This window comes from Triticum aestivum, chromosome 5A (genome assembly GCF_018294505.1).
Source record: "Triticum aestivum cultivar Chinese Spring chromosome 5A, IWGSC CS RefSeq v2.1, whole genome shotgun sequence".
Lineage (NCBI taxonomy): Eukaryota > Viridiplantae > Streptophyta > Magnoliopsida > Poales > Poaceae > Triticum > Triticum aestivum.
The window spans coordinates 566,851,803-566,877,030 of NC_057806.1; positions in this window are offsets into that span (position 1 = coordinate 566,851,803).

Consider the following 25,228-nt stretch of genomic DNA (forward strand, 5'->3'; position numbering starts at 1 on the left):
ACGAATTCATGTGTATTGGCAAATAAAATTATCCCTATTATGTCATTAGTTAATTTGTCTTTATTTGTAATGGTTCAATTGCCATATATATATGTAGGTGAAGGACATGCTGACCATAGACCTGCACTATGAAGACCTTGTTATTGATTCTGTACCAGAGGTAAATTTTGTGTGCTTTTGGGTTTTGAAGTTGTAGCTTTCTGTAGCTTCAAGATATGAATATCATTCCATCTAATATTATTGTCTCTTGGTAGGTGAGGGAAATGAGGGATCTTATAGGTGAATCTGTTTCAACACAGAACCAGCAGGGGAATAGAACTGAACACCCACACCCAGCTAGCTCAAAAAGAAGGCGTACTTCTTCCATCAAGGTAAAGATTCACCAAGGGGCATGGCTTACTACACCTAAATTCCCAACCCAGACCACATTATCATGCCTGCTTGAAAAATGGATTTTGTTACAAATTTTGCTCAATCTGTTGTATGCAAGTAAAGGATATATTTAGCCAAGCATGAGTAAGCGAGGTGACCTTGGGTATTATTAGACATTGATGTCGGGTCCAGTTTATTTAGTTTTTGGGGGGCACCTTACTGGGCTAACATTCTAAAGATCTCATATTGTTCATGCAAATTACAAATTATATTATCATTGTCGTTGAATGCTAATATTGATTGTAATATAGGCTGCTTCTAAAGTAGTTTTAAAGACTTCAACATATCCCAACAAGCGAAATGTTGTGTATGGTACTATTCGGAGCACTGATCAAAGAACTAAGGCTGGTGGCATTGAATTAGGTGTTGAATTTGCCATTGTGCGCATATATCAACCTATTCTTGATAATGAGGAGTTGGTAAGGGATTGGGTTGCAAGACAATTGGTGAGGCTTTCACTTTAGGATACTTAATTGCATGGCCTTCAGCTTTTGTAAGTTAAAATCTTCTCTTCCACATTCTGAAATCATATTTGTGTATATTTAATCACATATATCTAAGGTGCAATTTTCTTTTCCAGATTCGGGAGAAGGATAATTGAGTTGAAGCTGAGTTCTTGGATCAAGAAGCAATTTTTTGTGAAGATTTTAGCTACCAATAGTCGTAGTTTACATTGATAGATTGAAAAATGTAATATCATCCACAAGATTTTTTTCTTTCGTCGAATTGATGCAAATGCTATGGTGTGATATTCTCGATAGTTGTGTTTTCTCTGCTCAAAATGATATGACTGATATATTTATTGTAATGCATATGTATCATACACTCTTGTGTATTCGTAATAAATATCTTCATATCAATTTATAGATGTGTTCTAGTTCAGTTTCAATATCATTTTGATGCTGCCAACATAATAATAAAATGATTACTATTTATGCAATTGCATCTATTTACTAAATAAATTTATATTCCATAAAATGGGTATCAAATTTTGTGGGTAATAATAAAAAACAAATACATTAATTATGTTACCATATTGACATAGTAGTGTAAACGATGGTGTTACTATAGTTACAAAATTTGTTACTAGAGTAGTTGACAACTAATTATAGTATTACAATATTTGGATATTATGTTACTGGTTGTGTTCCCATGCTAGAAAAATGTGTTACCAGTTGTGTTACTATTGTTACAGAAACATGTTACCACCAATGTTCTGCATCTATGCAAATATGTTACTAACAGTGTTACTATAAGTACAAAAATGTGTTACCAGTGTGTTTGGTAACACATAATACACATGTTACTACAATGTAATTGTAGCACACTTTTTAATATATGGTAACAATTATTATGTGTGACAGTTGACACCACGTAGTAACACGGTCTAATGGAACACATTTCAAATTGTGTTACTATATGGCCTAGTAACATAGTTTTGGGCCTGTAGTAACACAAGACGGTGTTACAAAAGCTCTGTCCTCTTGTAGTGTATGTCACATTTGCTTCCTTCTTCCTGAAAGGACCCGCTGCTCAATGGTGGGACAGCCACAGGCGTACTTTTCCGGTTGGAACAATCATCACCTGGCCAGACTTCCAAGCTACTTTCCGTGCTCGCTTCATTCCTCAGAGAGTCATGGACCGTAAGAAGCGCGAGTTCCGCAGCCTCACCCAAGGAAACAAGACTGTGGAAGCTTATCAGCGGGAGTTTCTGGACTTGTCCCGCTATGCTGAAGAAGACATTGCAACTGATGCACGCAGACAGGAGAAGTTCCGTGATGGCCTTCAAGCTGATATCAAGCTCACACTTCTAGTGCACGACTTTGCCGATTTCGCCACCTTGGTGAACAAGGCCATCGATGTCGAAACTGGTCTGCAGGAACACCAGAGCTCTCACAGGCGCAACCGTGACACGGGCTCATCTTCGGGCCCGTCCTCGCAGAAGCGTAGGATAAGGATTCCCAGCAGCATGTACCAGCCAACCGCACCTGCTCCAAGGCAGTCCTATGCTGCACCGTGTCTGCCTCCCCCACCAACTAGGCAGCCAAGGCTTCCAGCTCCACCACCCCGAGCTCCTGTTCCTACTCCAAATAATGGTCTGTGCTACAAGTGTGGCCAACCATGTCACCTCGCCAGGAACTGCTTTCAGAACTAGAATCAAATGGCCCTTCCTGCAGCTGGTCGTGGAAGCAACCAGCCTCGCAACAACAATGCCAGGTCTTATGGTCGTGTTCATGCCAACCACGTTAATCTTAATGAAGCTCAAGACCAGCCTGCTACTGTGATGGGTACACTCCTCGTAAATTCAGTACCTGCATCTATTTTATTCGATTCAGGAGCATCGCATTCATTCATGTCAGAAGATTTTGCATACAAGCACGACATTAAATGTGAAGAGATGAACACTTCGGTAGTGGTAAAAAACCCCGTGGGACAATGTCAAACCTCATTGGTTGGCATCGACGTCCCCGTGGAAATCGAAGGGCTGGAATTCTATGCCTCTCCCATTATCCTGAAGTCGTCTAACATTGACCTCATTCTGGGGATGGATTGGTTGAAAGCGCATACTGCTTCTATAGTTTCTGCCACTAAGACCGTCCATCTGCTACATCCTTCCGACGAAATAGTTACTTAACAGGCTCATCTAGTTCAGAATGCCGAGGCACAACTTTATGCCTTGAATGCATTGAACGCTGCACCATTCGAGGGCATTGAAAACATTCCTGTCGTTCGTGAATTCCAAATGTCTTTTCGGAGGAACTTCCAAGGATTCCCCCTGCTAGAGCTGCCGAATTCATCATCGACTTGAAACCAGGCACCACTCGTATAGCCAAACGACCCTACAAGATGCCGCCGCATGAACTCATTGAGCTTAAGGAGGAAATCGACAAATCTCTTGTCAAAGGTTTCATTCGCCCTAGTTTCTCTCCTTGGGGAGCACCTTCTCTCTTTGTTAAGAAGAAGAATGGGACGAACCGATTAGTCCAATACTACCGTCCTATAAACCAAGATACCATTCAGAATAAATATCCTCTTCCTTAGATCAATGATCTTTGTGATCAACTGGCCGGCTCATCAGTGTTCTCCAAACTTGACTTGAGGTTGTGTTACCACCAGATCCGTATTCGTGAAGAGGATATCCCAAAAACCGCCTTCGTGACTCGGTATGGATCATACAAGTACACCATCATGTTATTCGGCTTAACGAATGCTCCAGCCACTTCTTCTTGTCTGATGAACTACATATTCATGGATTACCTCGACAAGTTCGGCGTGGTTTATCTGGATGATATCCTGGTATTTTCCAAGAACAAAGAAGAACATGCTGAACATCTTCGTTTTGTGCTGGAAAAGCTTCGAGAGCATCAACTGTATGGTAAGTATTCCAAGTGTGAATTCTGGCTCCCTGAAGTAACCTATCTTGGGCATGTCATCTCCAAGGATGGTATTGCCGTCAACCCTGAACGAGTTCAGGCTATTCTTGATTGGACTCCTCCGAAGAATGTCAAGCAAGTCCGAAGTTTTCTCGGTCTCGCTAGCTATTGTCGTTCATTCGTCGAGAACTTCTCCAAGATTGCCAGGCCTCTGACTAATCTGTTGCATAAGGGTGTCAAGTTCGAATGGACAGACAAGTGTCAGGAAAGTTTCCAGGCGCTCAAAGAGATGTTGACTTCTGCCCCAGTGCTGGCTCCACCTGATACTAAGAAGGACTTCGTCATTTACTGCGACGCTTCCCGTCAAGGATTGGGCTGTGTCCTAATGCAAGAGCGCAGAGTGATTGCTTATGCCTCTCGTCAACTGCGCCCTCATGAAGAAAACTACCCAGTTCATGACCTCGAGCTTGCTGCTCTCATTCATGGACTGAAGCAGTGGTGACATTACCTTCTCAGTAATCGTTGCGAGATTTTCACCGACCACCAAAGTCTGAAGTATCTGTTTACTCAACCTAACCTGAACCTCCGTCAGCAGAGATGGATGGAGACTGTTGCAGACTTTGACGTGGGTATATCCTATACCCCCGACAAGGCTAATGTAATGGCTAATGCCTTGAGCATCAAGGCTTACTGCAACCACCTCTAGGTTCACAAAGTTCAGCCCTCGCTTGTCGAAGAATTTAGAAAGCTGAACCTTCATATTGTTCCTCCTGGAGCACTCACCCCCCTCCCCCAGAGTTTCAGAAGATGAATCTTCGTGTTGTTACTAAGGGTTCTGTAAATACCCTGGCTATCGTACCAGATCTCGTCGATGCTATAAAGACTATTCAAGGTTATGATTCTGAAGTCCATAAGATTAAACGCCATCTAGCAGAAGGAAAGCCCTCATTCTTCACTATCGCCGATGATGGCGCCTTGTACTTCAAAGGCCGCCTAGTGGTACCACATTCGAGGAAAAACCTGGATCAGACTAAAAAGGTTATGAAAGAAACTCACGATACGCCTTTGTCTATTCATCCCGGTAGTACAAAGATGTACCAGGACATCCGTCAGAGATTCTGGTGGTCTAATATGAAGCAGGACATTGCTCGTTATGTTGCTGAGTGTGACGTTTGCCATCGTATCAAAGCTGAACATCGATGGCCTGCTGGAACTCTGCAACCTATCTCTATTCCTGAATGGAAATGGACCATGTTGAAATGGATTTCGTCACTGGATTTCCCAAATCGCAGAAAGGTAATGATGCTATTCTTGTCATCATTGACCGGCTTTCTAAAGTTGCAAATTTTCTGGCGGTCAAAGAAACAATCACTGCTAGTCAGCTTGCAACTCTCTACATGTCCAGAATTGTTTCACTTCACGGTATTCCACTGGTTATCTGTTTAGACCGTGGCAACTTATTCACTTCAAGATTCTGGGCAAGTTTCCAAGAAGCTATGGGGACTCATCTGTCGTTCAGTACTGCGTTTCATCCTTAGTCGCAAGGACAGGTTGAACGTGTCAACCAAGTTCTTGAGGACATGCTTCAAGCTTGTGTAATTTCCTTCGGCAAGAAATGGGAGGAATCTTTTCCATATGCCGAGTTCTCTTATAATAATAGCTATCAAGCTAGTCTGAAGATGTACCCCTTCGAAGTATTATATGGACGAAAATGTCGGACCCCTTTGAACTGGTCAGAAACTGGGAACGTCCACTCTTCGGTCCGGATATTATCCAACAGGCCGAAGAACAAGTCCGCATTATTCGCGAGAATCTCAAGACTGCTCAGTCACGTCAGAAAAGTCAGTATGACCGTCATCACAAAGACATGGTCTATCAACCTGGCGAAAAAGGCTTATCTTCGAGTTACACCAATGAAGTGTGCTCACCGCTTCGGGATCAAGGGCAAGCTAGCTCCTCGCTATATCGGTCCCTTCACTATTATCGAAAGGCGTGGAAAAGTGGCATATCAACTGGAGCTTCTGCCCAACCTTTCTCAGGTTCACGACGTGTTCCACATGTCACAGCTCCGCCGTTGCTTCAAGGATCCAATCCGAGCAGTGGATCATGAACTGCTCGAATTGCAACAGGACCTCTCCTATAAAGAGCATCCGGTCCGCATTCTCGACCAAGCTGAACGCTGCACACGTCAGAAAGTGATCAAGTTCCTCAAGGTCCAATGGTCGCATCACTCTGAAGATGAAGCCACTTGGGAACACGAGGACCACCTGCGTGATGAATACCCCGCACTATTTCCTTCTACCTCCTAAATCTCGGGACGAGATTTCTTGTAGTGGAGGAGTTTTGTAATCCCCGGGTAATCAAGCTACAGTAATTCCACGCAAATGGTGCCACGTCACCATGGTTACTGTTGCTAATCTATCGTTAGTTCGGAACCGATTCCAATTCAAGTTCAAAATAATGTTAAGTAATAAAAGTTTTCAAAAATTGAAACTAAAAATGTTCAGGCAGTGCCAAAAATAGCATAGGTAATTATAGTGTAGCAAACACCTTTTTAGAAAATGCCTAAATACATTAAAATGAAATAAAACAGAAAAGTGAAATAAAGAAAAGAAAATGCAAAACATAAAACAAAATAAAACAACAGTGGAGGACCCCCGTTGGCCAACTGGGCCAGAAGACCCAGCTAACCAGCCCATCTGGCCCACCCCACACCCCACTCCCTTAACCCCGTTGGCACCCAAACCCTAACCGGCACCCACCCCACTCGCTCCACTCCCCTCCACCTCCCGATCCAATCTGGATCGGAGCCAAACACACGACGCACCCCGCCGCCCCGATCGTTGGATCCTCGCCACCCGGAGCTCGACGCGCTCCCCCGCCGGCCTGCTTCTCCTCTCTGCTGTCGTCCCCGTCATCCACCTCGTGCGTCGCTGCCCTGACCCTGCGATCCACCGTGAGGCCCCCCTCTCCTTCCCTCCCCCACTCGACGCACCACCGCGCGAGCTCGTGCGCACCTGTGGCAGTCGCGCGTGTCCTCGCCCCGGCTCGCCAGCCCCGCTCCGCGCCCTACCCTACACGTCCCCGCGCGCGCGTTCGCACTTGCTGCTTGGCGGCCGTGCCCCGCCTTTGCTCGCGGCCAGCACGGCCACGGCCGCGCCCGCTCGACCGTGCGTGCGCCCGCTACCGTCGCCACCTGCTGCACCTCGCTGGACTCCCCTGCTCCCCCTCCGCCCCTGCGCCGCCTGCTCGCGTTGCCGCCGCACTCTGCAGCTCCTCCGCTGCCTAGCCCGCGCCCGACGCCCTCCCCCGCGGCCTGGCGGCACCCCGCACTCGCCGTCATCGGCCACTGCCGCCGCCGAAGCCCCTGTTGCTCGCCTACGGGGCTCGGCCGCGCCCCCGCACCCCTGGTGCTGCTCCCCCGCCTCCCTGCCGCCCTATCGCCGCAGCGCCGACGACCACCGCGGCCGCCCTGGCCACCGGCCTCGCCTCGCCGCCCTCCCTGCGGGCGAGCGCCTGCCCAGGCACCCGCGCCTACTAGCAACCCCGCCCGGTAGGCCCCCAGGGCCCTATGACAAAGGGGGCCCACACAGAACAGTTTATAAAAAGGAATTAAAAATATATATAATTAATAAATAATTAATAATAAAATTAATTAATTAACTTAATTAATCCTGTTTAGTTAAACTAATTAAACTTGATTAACCTAAATATCTAATTAACCTAAGTAATATGTTAGTTAGGGTGATGTGTCAATGACAGACGGGACCCACACGTCAGTTTGACCTAGTCAACACCCCGTTGAGTGCTGACGTCATGTTGACGTCAGCAAACACTATTCTGGATAATGTTGAATTTAAATAATTAAATAAATCATAAAAATGATTTAAATCTTTTAAAATTAGTATAAAATAAACCGTAGCTCGGATGGAAAAACTTTGTACATGAAAGTTGCTCAGAACGACGAGATGAATCCGGATACGCAGCCCGTTCGTCCGCCACGCATCCCTAGCATAGTGAACACTCAACTTTCACCCTCCGATTCATCTGTTCGAAAACGCGAAACATCGGGAATACTTCCCCGGATGCTTTCCCCCTTCACCGGTACCACCGCATATCGTGTTAGGGCACACCTAGCATCACGCTTTGTCATGTCATGCATCGTCATGCATTTGTTTGCATTATATTTATTGTTTCTTCCCCCTCTTCTCTCGCTAGACACCAAGACCGACGCCGCTGCTACCTAGTACGACTACGGTGTTGACGACCCCTCTCTCTTGCCAGAGCAACCAGGCAAGCCAGATATCGCCTACTCTTCTCTCTCCTGCTTGCATTAGAGTAGTGTAGCATGTTACTGCTTTCCATTAATCCTATTCTGATGCATAGCCTGTCATTGTTGCTCCAGCTGTTGATACCTTACCTGCAATCCTAAATGCTTAGTATAGGATGCTAGTTTATCACGTCGGGTGTGGCCCTACATGATGCATAGCCTGTCATTGTGGCCCTACATTCTTGTCTGTATGCCAAGCTATACTATCGGGCCGTGATCACGTCGGGTGTTGATCACGGGTATATACAATACATATTATATGAATTATGTTGTGAGTAAAGTCGGGTCGGCTTGTTGAGTACCCGCGGTTGATTCACGAATTGGGGGCTGGAAGGACATACTTTCCCGACGGCCCTCAGTGTGGATCTTTGTGGCGGAGCGACAGGGCAGGTTGAGACCACCCAGATGAGAGGTGGGCCTGGCCCTGGTCGGCGTTCGCGGTGACTTCAAGATGACACGCTTAACGAGATCTTGGTATTTGATCTGAGTCTGGCTATTGGCCTATACGCACTAACCATCTACGTGGGAACAGTTATGGGCACTCGACATCGTGGTATCAGCCAAAGCCTTCATGACGTCAGCGACTGAGCGGAGCACGCCGGGTTGGAACGCGTAACGCAACTTCCTTTGTAATGGAGGTTGCTAGGTCTGCTCACCGGCCGCGTACGCAACGTGTAGGTATCTGTTGTGCCTAGGTAGGGCTGTGACGTGTTGATCTTCCGAGGCCGGGCATGACCCAGGAAAGTGTGTCCGAACGACTGCCGGGAAGTGTGGTGCACCCTTGCAGGGAAGTTAAACTATTCGAATAGCCGTGATCTTCAGTAACAGGACGACTTGGAGTTGTACCTTGACCTTATGACAACTAGAACCGAATACTTAATAAAACACACCCTTCCAAGTGCCAGATACAACCCAGTGATCGCTCTCTAACAGGGCGACGAGGGGAGGATTGCCGGTTAGGATTGCGCTACACGATGCTACTTGGTGAACTTGCCATCTACTCTCTTCTACATGTTGCAAGATGGACGTGGCCAGAAGCGTAGTCTTCGACAGGACTAGCTATCCCCCACTTATTCCGGCATTCTGCAGTACAGTCCACATATGATACCCTTATTCCGTTTGATACCAATGCATACATATGTAGTGTAGCTCCTTGCTTGCGAGTACTTTGGATGAGTACTCACGGTTGCCTTGCTCCCTATTTTCCCCCTTTCCATACCCGATTGCTGTGACCAGACGATGGAGTCCAGGAGCCAGACGCCACTGTCGATGACGACTACTACTACTCGGGAGGTGCCTACTACTACGTGCAGCCCGCTGACGACGACCAAGAGTAGTTTAGGAGGATCCCAGCTAGGAGGCCTGCGCCTCTTTTGATCTGTATCCTAGTTTGTGCTAGCCTTCTTAAGGCAAACTTGTTTAACTTTTGTCTGTACTCAGATATTGTTGCTTCCGCTGACTCGTCTATGATCGAGCTCTTGTATTCGAGCCCTCGAGGCCCCTGGCTTGTAATATGATGCTTGTATGACTTATTTTTTTATTAGAGTTGTGTTGTGATATCTTCCCGTGAGTCCCTAATCTTGATCGTACACGTTTGCGTGTATTATTAGTGTACGATTGAATCAGGGCGTCACAAGAACGTCACTTTATATTGCCACTTGTGATATGAACCTTTATTATGCAGTCCGTCGCTTTTATTTCTTCCATATCACACGATCGTATAAAGTTTATTTTCTCCCACACTAATAAGTCATACATATTTAGAGAGCAATTTTTATTGCTTGCACCGATGACAACTTACTTGAAGGATCTTATTCAATCCATAGGTAGGTATGGTGGACTCTCATGGCAAAACTGGTTTAAGGGTGTTTGGAAGCACAAGTAGTATCTCTACTTGGTGCAAAGAATTTGGCTAGCATGAGGGGGAAAGGCAAGCTCAATCATGTTGGGTGATCCAAGACAATATAATTTATCTCAGATGCAAGAAAACATAACCCATTACGTTGTCTTCCTTGTCCAACACCAACTCTTTAGCATGTCATATTTTAATGAGTGCTCACAATCATAAAAGATGTCCAAGATAGTATATTTATATGTGAAGACCTCTCTTTCTTTATTACTTCCAATTAATTGCAACGATGACCAAAACTATGTTTGTCAACTCTCAACAACTTTTATTCATCATACTTTCTCTATGTGAGCTCATTACTTTCCATAAGATCCATATGATCTCTTTCTTTCCTATTTTATTTCTTTCTCTTTTCTTTAATTCACTTAGGATCATGGCAAAACAATCAAGCCCTTGACTCAACACTAATCTTTATTATATAGCTCACACAGACTCAATTACATAGAAGGATCATAAAGCAAAACTCACAACTAGATCATACTAAAAGCTTTTATTCTACTAGATCAAGATATTACCAAAAGGATCGAACTAAGAAAAATGGTAAGATAAAAGTGATGGTGATACGATACCAGGGCACTCCCCCAAGCTTGGCAGTTGCCAAGGGGAGTGCCCATACCAGATACTCAATTCTTCTTTGTTGGTGAAGAAGATGGTGGTTTTGTTGATGGCGTAGGATTCTTCCTCAATTTGCGTTTGAGGACAGAATTTTGGTTCCTTAGGTCCTCGATCTCCTGTTCCAGGTTCAGTATCTTTTTGCATAGTTCTTGTTTGCTTTCCTGCAAGAGGCGAAAAGGGATAAACTCGATCTTAGGTTTCTTTACCCTATCAGTAAGGCTTGACTTTTTGAACTCCACATGCATGTCCCCAGGTTGAGGTAGTGGGACTTCATCTTCATCTCAGCCCGTCTCCTCCTTTCCCTTAGGTTCATAGTCCTCTCCTTCTTCTGTAGTCCAACCACAATGCTCCACATCCCCATAGACTTTAGGATCTGCAAGGTAATCAGCCACATAGCTCTCTCCTTCCGAATCCTGGGACGACATGTTGCTCAAATCTGCAGCAGCAACAGCTCAAAACACAAACAAAGGATAATTGCGTGATACGGGAGTCAAAACCCCCGGGAGATTATATAATGATTTTTTACCGACCAAAATATGTATTGTGTAAGAAAACGGAGTGTGGAGAGCGCACGAGGTGCCCACGAGGTAGGGGGCGCGCCCTCCACCCTCGTGGATGCCTCGTGTCCTTCTCGGACTGCTTCTTATTTTTCTATTTTTCTAAATATTCCGAAATGGAGAAATATTGCCTTAAAAACTGTTTTGGAGTCGGTTTACTTACCGTACCACATACCTATTCCTTTTCGGAGTCTAAAACGTTCGGGAAAGTGTCTCTTATGTATTCCTCCAGGGTTACGGTTTCAATAACATTGGTTTCAATATTTGTAGGATTACCTGAGATATAATGTTTAATTCTTTGACAGTTCACCACCTTGGGATTTGTGCCTTCGAAGTTATTGATTTTTATGGCACCGGAATGATAGACCTCCTCGATAACGTAAGGGCCTTTCCATTTAGAGAGAAGTTTTACTGCAAAAAATCTTAAACGAGAGTTGTATAGCAATACATAATCCCCTACATTAAACTCACGCTTTTGTATTCTTTTATCATGCCATCTTTTAACGTTTTCTTTAAATAGTTTGGCATTTTCGTAGGCTTGGGTTCTCCATTCATCAAGTGAGCTAATATAAAATAACCTATTCTCACTGGCAAGTTTAAAATCATAATTCAGCTCTTTAATAGCCCAATATGCCTTGTGTTCTATTTCAAGAGTTAAGTGACATGCTTTTCCATAAACCATTTTATACGGAGACATACCCATAGGATTTTTATATGCAGTTCTATAGGCCCATAATGCATCATCAAGTTTCTTGGACCAATTCTTTCTAGACCTATTGACAGTCTTTTGCAAAATTAATTTGAGTTCTCTACTACTCAATTCTACTTGACCACTAGACTGAGGGTTATAAGGAGATGCAATTCTATGATTAACATCATACTTAGCAAGCATTTTATGGAAAGCACCATGACTAAAATGTGAACCACCATCAGTCATTAAGTATCTAGGGACTCCAAACCTCAGAAAAATAACTACTTTAAGCATTTTAATAGAAGTGTTATGGTTGGCGCTACTAGTTGGAATAGCTTCTACCCACTTAGTAACATAATCAACAACAACTAAAATATGTGTATATCCATTAGAGGAAGGAAAAAGTCCCATATAGTCGAAGCCCCAAACATCAAATGGTTCAATAACGAGTGAATAGTTCATAGGCATTTCTTGACGTCTACTAATATTACCAATTCTTTGACATTCATCACAAGATAAGACAAACTTACGGGCATCCTTGAAGAGAGTAGGCCAATAAAAACCGGATTGCAATACCTTGTGTGCAGTTCTATCTCCAGCATGGTGTCCTCCATAAGCTTCGAAGTGAAACTTGCATAGGATATGTTCCTGTTCATGCTTAGGTACACAACGTCTAATAACACCATCTACTCCTTCTTTATAAAGATGTGGGTCATCCCAAAAGTAATGTCTCAAATCATAGAAGAACTTTTTATTTTGCTGGTATGTGAAACTAGGTGGTATAAATTTAGCAACAATGTAATTAGCATAATGAGCATACCATGGAGCCATATGAGAAGCATTTATGACATACAATTGCTCATCAGGAAAGCTATCATCAATAGGTAGTGGGTCATCAAGCACATTTTCTAACCTAGACAAGTTGTCTGCAACAGGGTTCTCAGCTCCCTTTCTATCAACAATATGTAAATCAAATTCTTGTAGCAAGAGAACCCATCTAATAAGTCTAGGTTGAGCATCTTTCTTTTCCATAAGATATTTAATAGCAGCATGATCAGTGTGAATAGTTACTTTAGAATCAACAATATAAGGTCTGAACTTATCACAAGCAAATACAACTGCTAAGAATTCTTTTTCAGTAGTAGCATAATTTATTTGAGCATTGTCTAGGGTTTTACTAGCATATTGAATAACATTTAATTCCTTATCAACTCTTTGCCCTAGAACAGCACCTACAACATAATCACTAGCATCACACATAATTTCAAAGGGTAAATTCCAATCAGGTGGCTGAACAATAGGTGCAGAGATCAATGCTTTCTTAAGTATTTCAAATGCTTCTACACAATCATCATCAAAGACAAATGGTATATCTTTTTGTAATAAATTAGTCAGAGGCCAAGAGATTTTTGAGAAGTCCTTAATTAACCTCCTATAAAATCCAGCGTGACCAAGGAAACTTCTTATACCTTTGACGTCCTTGGGGCATGGCATCTTTTCAATAGCATCAACCTTGGCTTTATCAACTTCAATTCCTCTTTCAGAAACTTTATGCCCCAAGACAATACCTTCATCTATACCTATACTAATTAGCGACTCCCAAGAAATTACCACGTTAATTAGTAATTAGGAGCCATTAATCTGGTGGGGCCAAATTATAACGGTGTAGATTAACCAGTCTATTTTAAGCCCTTTAGTAAAATGCGCAATGCAATCTACGGTAATCTTTGTCCCAATTATATTTCTAAGAGGCGTCTAAATTGTAACGTGTAGGTCACGAACTCCCCATCTCCTTCAAAAATAAAAATCTTTCTAAAGCCCACAATCTTTGACGGTTGTAAACGTAGAATACATGAAAGACACGATCCTAATCCAAATCGTATCGTGTAGGTCACGAACTCCCCATCTCCTTCCCCTAAAAAAACTGTCCATCTTCTTCCCCTAAAAAACGAAATCCCCATCGCCTCATCTCAGAAAATAAAAAACCCTCTCACACATGCCGCTGCCGTCGCCGTAGCAGAAGCATCCGCCTTGTTCGCCTCGCTGCATACATCTGGTCGATCAAAGCAATATTTCCATATGATTAATCCCCTCATGCCATCAAACTTTCCAAGCGCTTAATCCCCTCATGTGTTCAAACTTTATCCGTCCGATTTCCCAGATCTTCGTTTCTCTTTGTGTTGTGGCTGCCGTTGTGCGAGTCAGCGTGCTTGAGCGCGTCAGGTTCGGTTACAAGGTGTAGTGATGGAGTATGATGTTGTTGGCTTGCTGCCTACTTCTAGTTAACCATAAAGTGGCACTTTTCCCAATTTAAGACAAGATTAGTTTCTTCACATCTCTGCAAAACTCGATCAAGGTTGCTCAAGCAATCATCAAAAGAAGATCCATAGACGGAGAAATCGTCCATGAAAAGCTCAAAAATCTTTTCACAAAAGTCAGAGAATATAGCCATCATGCATCTTTGAAAGGTAGCAGGTGCATTACATAAACCAAAAGGCATACGTCTATAAGCAAAAGTACCAAAAGGGCAAGTAAAAGTAGTCTTTGATTGATCCTTGGCTGACACATGTCTTTGAGAGAAACCAGAATAACCATCTAGAAAGCAAAAATGTGTATGTTTGGATAATCTTTCTAGCATTTGATCGATAAAAGGTAAGGGGTAATGATCCTTTTGAGTGGCCTTATTTAATTTGCAGAAATCAATTACCATCCTATAACCTGTAATTATTCTTTGAGGAATCAATTCATCTTTATCATTTAGGATCGACAGTAATACCTCCCTTCTTAGGGACACAATGGATAGGACTTACCCACTGACTATCAGCAACGGGATAGATTATACCTGCCTCAAGGAGCTTTAGTATTTCCTTTCTTACCACTTCTTTCATTTTAGGATTCAGCCGTCGTTGATGATCACAAACTGGTTTAGCATCTTCTTCCAAATTTATTTTATGTTGACATAGAGTGGGACTAATGCCCTAAAGATCATCAAGAGTATACCCAATAGCAGCACGCTGCTTCTTCAGAGTTTTCAATAATCTCTCTTTCTCATGCTCTGAAAGGTTAGCACTAATAATAACAGGATATATCTTTTTCTCATCAAGATAAGCATATTTAAGAGTATCAGGCAACTGTTTAAGCTCAAACACGGGATCACCCTTGGGTGGAGGAGGATCCCCTAGGATTTCAACAGGCAAATTATGTTTCAGAATAGGTTCCTGTTTAAAGAATACTTCATCTATTTCCCTTCTTTCATTCATAAACATATCATTTTCATGGTCTAGCAAATATTGTTCTAAAGGATCACTAGGAGGTACGGCAATAGAAGCAAGACCAATAATTTCATCCTTACTAGGTAATTCTTCTTCACGGTGTTGTCTACTAAATTTAGAGAAATTAAATTCATGAGACATATCATCTAAACCGATAGTAACCACATCCTTTGTGCAATCTATCTTAGCATTAACAGTGTTTAAGAAGGGTCTACCAGATATAATGGGACAAAAGCTATCTTGTGGGGAACCAAGAACAAGAAAATCAGCAGGATATTTAGTTTTACCACACAAGACTTCAACATCTCTTACAATTCCCATTGGTGAAATAGTATCTCTATTGGCAAGTTTAATTGTGACATCAATATCTTCTAACTCAACAGGTGCAATATCATGCATAATTTCTCTATATAGGTCAATAGGTATTGCACTAGCACTAGCACCCATATCACATAAGCCATGATAACAATGACCTCCTATTTTAACAGAAATAACAGGCATGCCTACCACTGGTCTAGGTTTATCTTTAGCACAAGGTTTATCAATTATAGCAGTTTCATCACAGAAATAAATAACATGCCCATCAATATTATCAGCGAAAAGATCTTTAACAATAGCAATACTAGGTTCAACTTTAACTTTCTCAAGAGTTGTATATGTTTTAATATTGCTTTTACGAACCACGGTTGAAGCTTTAGCATGATCCTTTATCCTAACAGGGAAAGGTGGTTTCTAAACATAAGAAGTAGGAACAATAGGATCATTATAAGTGATAGTCTTTTCTTCAACTTTAATAGGTGCAGCTACTTTTACTTCTATGGGAGGATGATATTTAAACCACTTCTCCCTAGGGAGATCAACATGAGTAGCAAAAGATTCACAGAAAGAAGCTACTATCTCAGAGTCAAGTCCATATTTAGTGCTAAATTTAAGGAAAACATCGGTATCCATAAAAGATTTAGCACAATCAAACTTAGGTGTCATACCTGACTCCTTACCTTTGTCGAGGTCCCAATCTTCAAAGTTGCGTTTAATTCTTTCCAATAAATCCCATTTGAATTCAATAGTCTTCGTCATAAAAGAGCCAGCACAAGAAGTATCGAGCATGGTGCGATTGTTATCAGAAAGCCGAGCATATAAATTTTGAATAATATTTTTTCTTGAGAGCTCATGATTGGGGCATGAATATAACATTGATTTAAGCCTCCCCCCAAGCTTGAGCGATGCTTTCTCCTTCACGAGGCCAGAAATTATATATATAATTGCGATCACGATGAACAAGATGCATAGGATAAAACTTCTGATGAAATTCCAGCTTCAATCGTTTGTAATTCCATGACCCCGTATCATCACATAGCCTATACCATGTCGATGCATCTCCCTTCAAAGATAAAGGGAATACCTTCTTCTTAATAACATCTCCGGGCACACCTGCAAGCTTAAATAATCCACAAACTTCATCCACATATATTAGGTGCTCATCAGGATGCTTTGTTCCATCTCCTGCAAAAGGATTAGCTAGCAGTTTTTCTAACATACCCGAAGGAATTTCGAAGCAGACATTTTCATTTTCAGTAGGTTCAGTAGGTTGAGGAGCAATTCTTTTCTCTACTGGTCGGGGTGAAGATACCCCGAACAAGCCCCTCAGAGGATTACTTTCCATAGTAACAAGTGATAATAAATTTCAGCACACTATATAAATGTTTCCTTACCAAATTCCACCTACCAATGGCGCTTCAGTCCCCGGCAACGGCACCAGAAAAGATTCTTGATGACCGACAAGTATAGGGGATCTATCGTAGTACTTTTGATAAGTAAGAGTGTCGAACCCAACGAGGAGCAGAAGGAAATGATAAGCGGTTTTCAGCAAGGTATTCTCTGCAAGCACTGAAATAATAGGTAACAGATAGTTTTGTGATAGGATAATTTGTAACGAGCGACAAGTAACAAAAGTAAATAAAGTGCAGCAAGGTGGCCCAATCCTTTTTGTAGCAAATGACAATCCTGGACAAACTCTTATATGATGTAAAGCGCCCCCGAGGACACATGGGAATATCGTCAACCTAGGTTTCATCACGTTCATATGATTCACGTTCGGTACTTTGATAATTTGGTATGTGGGTGGAACGGTGCTTGGGTGCTGCCCTTACTTGGACAAGCATCCCACTTATGATTAACATCTATTGCAAGCATCCGCAACTACAACAAAAGTATTAAGGTAAACCTAACCATAGCATGAAACATATGGATCCAAATCAGCCCCTTATGAAGCAACACATAAACTAGGGTTTAAGCTTCTGTCACTCTAGAAACCCATCATCTACTTATTAGTTCCCAATGACTTCCTCTAGGCCCAAATAATGGCGAAGTGTCAGGTAGTTGACGTTCACATAACACCACTAGAGGAGAGACACCATACATCTCATCAAAATATCGAATGAATACCAAATTCACATGACTACTAATAGCAAGACTTCTCCCATGGCCTCAGGAACAAAGGTAACTACTCACAAAGCATAGTCATGTTCATAATCAGAGGGGTATTAATATGCATATAGGATCTGAACATATGATCTTCCACCAAATAAACCAACTAGCATCAACTACAAGGAGTAATTAACACTACTAGCAACCCACAGGTACCAATCTCGGACTTGGAGACAAGAATTGGATACAAGAGATGAACTAGGGTTTTGAGAGGAGATGGTGCTAGTGAAGATGTTGATGGAGATTGCCCTCTCCCGATGTGAGGAGCGTTGGTGATGACGATGGCGATGATTTCCCCCTCCCGGAGGGAAGTTTCCCTGGCAGAACAGCTCCGCCAGAGCCCTAGATTGGTTCCGCCTCGTGGCGGCGGAGTTTCGTCCGAGAAGATCACTTATGATTTTTTTTCCTCATCGAAAGACTCCATATAGCATAAGATGGCCATCGGAGGGCCACCAGGGGGCCCACGAGGTAGGGGGGCACGCCCAGGAGGGTAGGGCGCGCCCCCACCCTCGTGGGCAGGGTGTGGCCCCCCTGGTGAACTTCTTGCGCTCAGTATTTTTTATATATTCTGAAATTGACTTCCATGAAGTTTCAGGACTTTTAGAGCTGTGCAGAATAGGTCTCCAATATTTGCTCCTTTTCCAGCCCAGAATCCCAGCTGCCGGCATTCTCCCTCTTCATGTAAACCTTGTAAAATAAGAGAGAATAGGAATAAGTATTGTGACATAATGTGTAATAACAGCCCACAATGCAATAAATATCAATATAAAAGCATGATGCAAAATGGACGTATCACACATTAACGAGGCTAATCAATGAGCTATGGAGATGCCCATCGATTGATGTTAATCCAAGGAGTAGGGATTGCCATGCAACGAATGCACTAGAGCTATAAATGTATGAAAGCTCAACAAAAGAAATTAGTGGGTGTGCATCCAACTTGCTTGCTCACGAAGACCTAGGGCACTTGAGGAGGCCCATTGTTGGAATATACAAGCCAAGTTCTATAATGAAAAATTCCCACTAGTATATGAAAGTGACAAAACAAAAGACTCTCTATCATGAAGATCACGGTGCTACTTTGAAGCACAAGTGTGGAAAAAAGGATAGTAGCATTGTCCCTTTTCATTTCTATTTTTTTGGGCTTTCTATTTTTGGCCCTTTTCATCTTTTTTTATTTTTTGTTGGGACAATGCTCTATTAAATGATGATCATCACACTTCTATTTATTTACAACTCAATGATTACAACTCGATACTAGAACAAGGCATGACTCTATATGAATGCCTCCGGCAGTGTACCGGGATATGCAATGAACCAAGAGTGACATGTATGAAAGAATTATGAACTATGGCTTTGCCACAAATACTATGTCAACTACATGATCATGCTAAACAACATGACAATGATGAACGTGTCATGATAAACAGGATGATAGAAAGTTGCATGGCAATATATCTCGGAATGGCTATGGAAATGCCATAATAGGTAGGTATGGTGGCTGTTTTGTGGAAGATATAAGGAGGTTTATGTGTGAAAGAGCGTATCATATCACGGGGTTTGGATGCACTGGCGAAGTTTGCACCAACTCTCAATGTGAGAAAGGGCAATGCACGGTACCGAAGAGGCTAGCAATGATGGAAAGGTGAGAGTGCGTATAATCCATGGACTCAACATTAGTCATAAAGAACTCACATACTTATTGCAAAAATCTAGAAGTCATCAAAAACCAGGCACTATGTGCATGCTCCTAGGGGGATAGATTGGTAGGAAAAGACCATTGCTCGTCCCCGACCGCCACTCAGTGTAGGACAATCAAAGAACACCTCATGTTTCCAATTAGTCATAAAGAACTCACATACTTATTGCAAAAATCTAGAAGTCATCAAAAACCAAGCACTATGTGCATGCTCCTAGGGGGATAGATTGGTAGGAAAAGACCATCACTCGTCCCCGACCGCCACTCATAAGGAGGACAATCAAAGAACACCTCATGTTTCAAATTTGGTACATAACGTTTACCATACGTGCATGCTACGGGACTTTGATACGTCTCCAACGTATCTATAATTTTTGATTGTTCCATGCTATATTATCTACTGTTTTAGGCAATATTGGGCTTTATTTTCCACTTTTATATTATTTTTGGGACTAACCTATTAACCGGAGGCCCAGCCCAGATTTGCTGCTTTATGCCTATTTCAGTGTTTCGAAGAAAAGGAATATCAAACGGAGTTGAAACGGAACGAAATCAACTGGAGAAGTTACTTTTGGAACGAAAGCCACCAGATAGACTTGAACTCCACATCAGGAGATACGGGAGGTGCTCACGAGGATGGGGGCACCCCCCCTAGGGTGTGCCCCCCTGCCTCGTGGGGCCCCGGTGGCTCCTCCAACGTACTTCCTGCACCCATATATATCGTCGTGCCCTAAAACTTCTAGAACGGAGATTAGATCAGGAGTTCCGCCGCCAGAAGCCTCCGTAGCCACCGAAAAACACTCTAGACCCATTCCGGAACCCTGCCAGACGGGGCAATCCTTCCCCGGTGGCCATCTTCATCATCCCGGTGCTCTCCATGACGAGGAGGGAGTAGTTCTCCCTCGGGGTTGAGGGTATGTACAAGTAGCTATGTGTTTGATCTCTCTCTCTCTCTCTCTCTCTCTCTCTCTCTCTCGTGTTCTTGAGGTGATACGATCTTGATGTATTGTGAGCTTTGCTATTATAGTTGGATCTTATGTTTCTCCTCCCCCTCTACTCTCTTGTAATGAACTGAGTTTCCCCTTTGAAGTTATCTTATCGGATTGAGTCTTTAAAGATTTGAGAACACTTGATGTATGTCTTGTCGTGGATATCTGTGGGGACAATGGGATATCACGTGATTCACTTGATCTATGTTTTGGTGACCAACTTGCGGGTTCCACCTATTGCAAGCTTTGCCGTGAATGGTCAACGACTTTGACAGCCTTTCCTTCACACAAGGTTTTTAATCCATCTCCCCCGCTTAGGGCAGTAAGGGGAAGTAGCGATATTCCGATTCCTTCGTGGGGAATCAACGAAGGCAGCTGCTCCAGCAGCTTTAGTACTTAAGTTTACGCCCCATCCCTTATCCCTCCCAAACCTATGCATAGGGGTTGGCACACGTTTTCGTCGTGATTCTCCGGTAGAAACTTTGGGGCACTCTTTGAGGTTCTATGTGTTGGTTGAATAGATGAATCTGAGATTGTGTGATGCATATCGTATAACCATACCCACGGATACTTGAGGTGACATTGGAGTATCTAGGTGACATTAGGGTTTTGGTTGATTTGTATCTTAAGGTGTTATTCTAGTACGAACTCTAGGGCTGTTTGTGACACCTATAGGAATAGCCCAATGGCTGGATTGGAAAGAATAACTTTGAGGTGGTTTCGTACCCTACCATAATCTCTTCGTTCGTTCTCCGCCATTAGTGACTTTGGAGTGACTCTTTGTTTCATGTTGAGGGATAGTTTTATGATCCAATTATGTTAGTATTGTTGAGAGGACTTACACTTGTGAAAGTATGAACCCTAGGCCTTATTTCCTATCATTGCAATACCGTTTACGCTCACTTTTATCATTAGTTACCTTGCTGTTTTTATATTTTCAGATTACAAATACCTTTATCTACTATCCATATACCACTTGTATCACCATCTCTTCGCCGAACTAGTGCACCTATACAATTTACCATTGTATTGGGTGTGTTGGGGACACAAGAGACTCTTTGTTATTTGGTTGCAGGGTTGCTTGAGAGAGACCATCTTCATCCTACGCCTCCTACGAATTGATAAGCCTTAGGTCATCCACTTGAGGGAAATTTGCTACTGTCCTACAAACCTCTGCACTTGGAGGCCCAACAACGTCTACAAGAAGTAGGTTGTCTAGTAGACATCAAGCTCTTTTCTGGCGCCGTTGCCGAGGAGGTGAGTGCTTGAAGGTATATCTTTAGATCTTGCAATCGAGTCTTTTAGTTTCTTGTTTTATCACTAGTTTAGTTCATAAAAGAAAACTATAAAAAATGGAATTGAGTTTGTCTCATACGCTTCACCTTTTTAATATCTTTCGAGAGTATGATGGAAAGGATAATTGTGCTCAAGTGCTAGAAGAAGAAATCTATAAAATGTTTGGCACTAAATATTTGAATGATGAGCATGATTGCAATGTTGTTAGTATGAATTCCTTGAATATCCATGATGCTAATGATATGCAAAGCCACAAGCTTGGGGAAGCTATGTTTGATGAAGATGATATTTTTTGTCCCCCAAGTTTTTATGAGCAAATTTATTATGATGAAAGCATGCCTCCTATCTATGATGATTATTGTGATGACATGTATGCTTTAAAGAATAATGTTAACCATGAAACTTGTCATATTGATCTTAATTTTCAATCACATGATAGTTATTTTGTTGAGTCTGCTCCCACTATTATTCATGAGAAGAATTTTGCTTATGTGGAGAGTAATAAAATTAGCATGCTTGTAGATCATGAAAAGAATGCTTTAGGTGCTGGTTATATTGTTGAATTCATTCATGATGCTACTGAAAATTATTATGAGGGAGGAACATATGCTTGTAGGAATTGCAATAATATCAAGTTTCCTCTCTATGTGCTTAAAGTTTTGAAGCTATGCTTGTTTTGCCTTCCTATGCTAGTTGATTATTGTTGCCATAAGTTGTTTGCTCACAAAATCCCTATGCATAGGAAGTGGGTTAGACTTAAAAGTGCTAGTCATATTCTTCATGATGCAGTATTTATGTTTCAATTCTTATCTTTTATGTGAGCATCGTTGAAATCATCATGCCCAGCTAGGGGCGTTAAACGATAGCGCTTGTTGGGAGGCAACCCAACTTTATTTTTGTTCCTTGCTTTTTGTTCCTGTTTAGTAATAAATAATTCATCTAGCCTCTGTTTAGATGTGGTTTTATGCTTTTAGTTAGTGTTTGTGCCGAGTAGAACCTTTGGGAAGACTTGGGGAAAGTCTTGTTGATCATGCTGTCAAAAACAGAAACTTTAGCGCTCACGAGAATTGCTGCCATTTTTATTTGAAGAGTGATATTTAGTTAATTCTTTTTTCAACTGATTAAAAGATAAATTCCTCAGGTACAGCAATTTGTTTGAGAACTTTATGAGTTCCAGAATTATACGTTTGATCCAGATTACTACAGACTGTTCTGTTTTTGACAGATTCTGTTTTCAATGTGTTGTTTGCTTATTTTGATGAATCTATGAGTAGTATCGGAGGGTATGAACCATAGAAAGTTGGAATACAGTAGATATTACACCAATATGAATTTAGAATGAGTTCATTACAGTACCTTATGATGGTGATTTGCGTTCCTATACTAACGGAGCATACGAGTTTTCTACTTTAAGTTTTTTGTTGTGAAGTTTTCAAGTTTTGGGTAAAGATTCGATGGACTATGGAATAAGGAGTGGCAAGAGCCTAAGCTTGGGGATTGCTACATTTTGAGCTTGCATTGGTTTTCCCCGAAGAGGAAGGGATGATGTAGCAGAGTAGCGTAAGTATTTCCCTCAGTTTTTGAGAACCAAAGTATCAATCCAGTAGGAGCGCACGCTCAAGTCCCTCGTACCTGCACAAAGCGATAGCTACTCGCAACCAACGCGATTAGGGGTTGTCAAGCCCTTCATGGTCACTTACGAGCGTGAGATCTGATAGATATAATATTTTTGGTATTTTGATATAAAGATGCAAAGTAAAAAGTAAAGGCAAAGTAAAAAAGCAAAACAATATTAAAGTAATGGAGATTGATATGATGAGAATAGACCCGGGGGCCATAGGTTTCACTAGTGGCTTCTCTCAAGAGCATAAGTATTCTACGGTGGGTGAACAAATTACTGTTGAGCAATTGACAGAATTGAGCATCGTTATGAGAATATCTAGGCATGATCATGTATATAGGCATCACGTCCCTGACAAGTAGATCAAAACGATTCTGCATCTACTACTATTAGTCCACTCATCGACTGCTATCCAGCATGCGTCTAGAGTATTAAGTTAAAAACAGAGTAACGCCTTAAGCAAGATGACATGATGTAGAGAGATAAATTCATGCAATATGAAATAAACCCCATCTTGTTATCCTCGATGGCAACGATACAATACGTGCCTTGCTGCCCCTTCTGGCACTGGGTAAGGACACCGCAAGATCGAACCCAAAGCTAAGCACTTCTCCCATGGCAAGAACTACCAATCTAGTTGGCCAAACCAAACGGATAATTCGAAGAGACTTGTAAAGATAACCATTCATACATAAAAGAATTCAGAGAAGATTCAAATATTATTCATAGATAGACTTGATCATAAACCCACAATTCATCGGTCTCAACAAACACACCGCAAAAATAAGATTACATCGAATAGATCTCCACAAGAGAGGGGAGAACTTTGTATTGAGAATCAAAGAGAGAGAAGAAGCCATCTAGATACTAACTATGGACCTGAAGGTCTGAGGTAAACTACTCACACTTCATCGGAGAGGCTAGGATGATGTAGAAGCCCTCCGTGATGACGGACCTCTTCCGGCGGAGCTCCGAAACAGGCCCCAAGATGGGATCTCATGGATACAGAAAGTTGCGGCGGTGGAATTAGGTTTTGGCTCCTGTTCTGATCGTTTGGGGGTACGTGTGTATATATAGGAGGAAGGAGTATGTCGGTGGAGCACCGAGGGGCCCACGAGGCAGGGGGCGCGCCCTAGGGGGGCGCCCCCACCATCGTGACCTCCTCTTTGATCCCTTGCAGTAGGGTCCAAGTCTCCTGGATCATGTTCGGTGAGAAAATCACGTTCCCAAAGATTTTATTCCGATTGGACTCCGTTTGATATTCTATTTATCTGAAACACTGAAATAGGCAAAAAAACATCAATTCTAGGCTGGGCCTCCGGTTAATCGGTTAGTCCCAAAAATAATATAAAAGTGGAAAATAAATCCCAATATAGTCCAAAACAGTAGATAATAGAGCATGGAGCAATCAAAAATTATAGATATGTTGGAGACGTATCAGGCATCCCCAAGCTTAATTCCTACTCGTCCTCGAGTAGGTAAATGATAAAAAGAGAATTTTTGATGCGAAGTGCTACTTGGCATAATTTCAATGCAAATCTTCTTAATTGTGGTATGAATATTCAGATTAGAAAGATTCAAGACAAAAGTTTATATTGACATAGAAAATAATAATACTTCAAGCATACTAATAAAGCAATTATGTCTTCTCAAAATAACATGGCCAAAGAAAGTTATCCCTACAAAATCATATAGTCTGGCTATGCTCCATCTTCCCCACACAAAGTATTTAAATCATGCACAACCCCGATGACAAGCCAAGCAATTGTTTCATACTTTTGATGTTCTCAAACTTTTTCAAAACTTTTTCAATCTTCATGCAATACATGAGCGTGAGCCATGGATATAGCACTATAGGTGGAATAGAATGGTGGTTGTGGAGAAGACAAAAAGGAGAAGATAGTCTCACATCAACTAGGCGTATCAACGGGCTATGGAGATGCCCATCAATAGATA